Source organism: Carettochelys insculpta, chromosome 2 (genome assembly GCF_033958435.1).
Source record: "Carettochelys insculpta isolate YL-2023 chromosome 2, ASM3395843v1, whole genome shotgun sequence".
In the NCBI taxonomy this organism is placed as follows: domain Eukaryota; kingdom Metazoa; phylum Chordata; order Testudines; family Carettochelyidae; genus Carettochelys; species Carettochelys insculpta.
This window is the reverse complement of record NC_134138.1, coordinates 43,007,236-43,009,633: the sequence shown is the minus strand read 5'-3', so window position 1 is coordinate 43,009,633 and position 2,398 is coordinate 43,007,236. Positions and strand designations below refer to the sequence as shown.

The 2,398-nt window shown below is 65.9% G+C and overlaps 1 non-coding gene across 1 annotated transcript; it reads right to left on the bottom strand.

The window, feature by feature from the left end:
• Positions 1-951: 951 nt before the first annotated feature.
• LOC142009806 (5S ribosomal RNA) lies at positions 952-1,070 on the bottom strand. Its single transcript, XR_012644584.1, has one exon. It is a non-coding gene; the product is annotated as a 5S ribosomal RNA (ribosomal RNA).
• Between the last annotated feature and the right edge of the window lie 1,328 nt (positions 1,071-2,398).

Genomic DNA, 2,398 nt, shown 5'->3' with positions numbered 1-2,398 from the left:
GGCCTTCCCCGCTCTCAACAACCTCCACCCACGGTCCCCCTCCACCGGGCTTAATACTCCACAGCCGAGACCCAGGGCCTTCCCCGCTCTCAACAACCTCCACCCACGGTCCCCCTCCACCGGGCTCAATAGTCCACAACCGAGACCCAGGGCCTTCCCCGCTCTCAACAACCTCCACCCACAGTCCCCCTCCACCGGGCTTAATAGTCCACAACCGAGACCCAGGGCCTTCCCCGCTCTCAACAACCTCCACCCACGGTCCCCCTCCACCGGGCTTAATAGTCCACAACCGAGACCCAGGGCCTTCCCCGCTCTCAACAACCTCCACCCATGGTCCCCCTCCACCGGGCTTAATAGTCCACAACCGAGACCCAGGGCCTTCCCCGCTCTCAACAACCTCCACCCACGGTCCCCCTCCACCGGGCTTAATAGTCCACAACCGAGACCCAGGGCCTTCCCCGCTCTCAACAACCTCCACCCACGGTCCCCCTCCACCGGGCTTAATAGTCCACAACCGAGACCCAGGGCCTTCCCCGCTCTCAACAACCTCCACCCACGGTCCCCCAAGACGCACGTTCCAAGCCTTAACCCTCAGACCATCCACCCCCCGGGGGGGACCCCACACCCACCTGACCCCAACTCACTCCCACCAAAAACACCACCACCGCCACCGCCTCAACGGCCTGCCCCACCCAGCACTCCCACACACACACCTGCCCCACCAACGCTCCACACACGCTTTCTTCCCTCTCCCCGACCCGACCCAAGCCATCGCACCGCACCGGGTGAGGGCCTAAGCTTCCTCGCCCGCCCCCCCGCCCCCGACACGCAGGCAGGCAGAGGGAAAGGCCTCAGCGCCCCCCAGGACCGTCGCGCCGCCTTGGCCTCACGGCTTCCCTGCTCCCGCACGGCAGACACACGCCCCGCTCTACCCCCGCTGGGGCCAAAAGCTGCCTACGGCACCTGGGATTCCCAGGCGGTCACCCATCCAGGTACTAGCCAGGCCCGGGACGGTTTACCTTCCGAGATCGGACGAGATCGGGGGCATTCGGTCCGGTATGGCCGTAGGCCCCCGCCTCCCCGGGCTTTAGCGTCAGCAGCCTGGCCTCAGTCAGCCGGGCCCAAACAATTAACCCGGAGGCCGGGCCGAGGGAAAACTTCCTCCGAGCCGGCCCAAGGGGAAGGGAGGACGAGGACGCCGGGCCCGGGAGGTGACAGGACGTGCACGTCAGACCCGGGAAGCTGTGTGCCCCGAGGTTAACCCCCGGGCCGGGGCGGGGAGAGAAAAATGTTCTAAGTCCGGTAGGGACAGCAGGTCAACCCCGGTCCGAGGCGGGGAGAGAAATTTTCCAAGTCCGGCAGGGACAGCAGGTCAACCCCGGCCGCCGTAGCAGAGGTTGACCTGGTGTCCGATTCGCTCCCCGGGCACCAGGTCAACCTCGGGCGCTTTAGCGGAGGTTGACCTGGTGTCCGATTCGCTCCCCGGGCACCAGGTCAACCTCGGGCGCTTTAGCAGAGGTTGACCTGGTGTCCGATTCGCTCCCCGGGCACCAGGTCAACCTCGGGCGCTTTCAGCGGAGGTTGACCTGGTGGCCGATCCCCTCCTCGGGCTCCAAGTCCGGCAGGGACAGCAGGTCAACCCCGGTTCCGGGCGGGGAGAGAAAAATTTTCTAAGTCCGGCAGGGACAACAGGTCAACCCCGGTTCCGGGCGGGGAGAGAAAAATTTTCTAAGTCCGGCAGGGACAGCAGGTCAACCCCGGCCGCTTCAGCGGAGGTTGACCTGGTGTCCGATTCGGTCCCCGGGCACCAGGTAAACCGTGGCCGCTTTCAGCGGAGGTTGACCTGGTGGCCGATCCCCTCCTCGGGCTCCAAGTCCGGCAGGGACAGCAGGTCAACCCCGGCCGCTTTAGCAGAGGTTGACCTGGTGTCCGATTCGCTCCCCGGGCACCAGGTCAACCGTGGCCGCTTTCAGCGGAGGTTGACCTGGTGGCCGATCCCCTCCTCGGGCTCCAAGTCCGGCAGGGACAGCAGGTCAACCCCGGCCGCTTTAGCAGAGGTTGACCTGGTGTCCGATTCGGTCCCCGGGCACCAGGTAAACCGTGGCCGCTTTCAGCGGAGGTTGACCTGGTGGCCGATCCCCTCCTCGGGCTCCAAGTCCGGCAGGGACAGCAGGTCAACCCCGGCCGCTTTAGCAGAGGTTGACCTGGTGTCCGATTCGGTCCCCGGGCACCAGGTAAACCGTGGCCGCTTTCAGCGGAGGTTGACCTGGTGGCCGATCCCCTCCTCGGGCTCCAAGTCCGGCAGGGACAGCAGGTCAACCCCGGCCGCTTTAGCAGAGGTTGACCTGGTGTCCGATTCGCTCCCCGGGCACCAGGTAAACCGTGGCCGCTTTCAGCG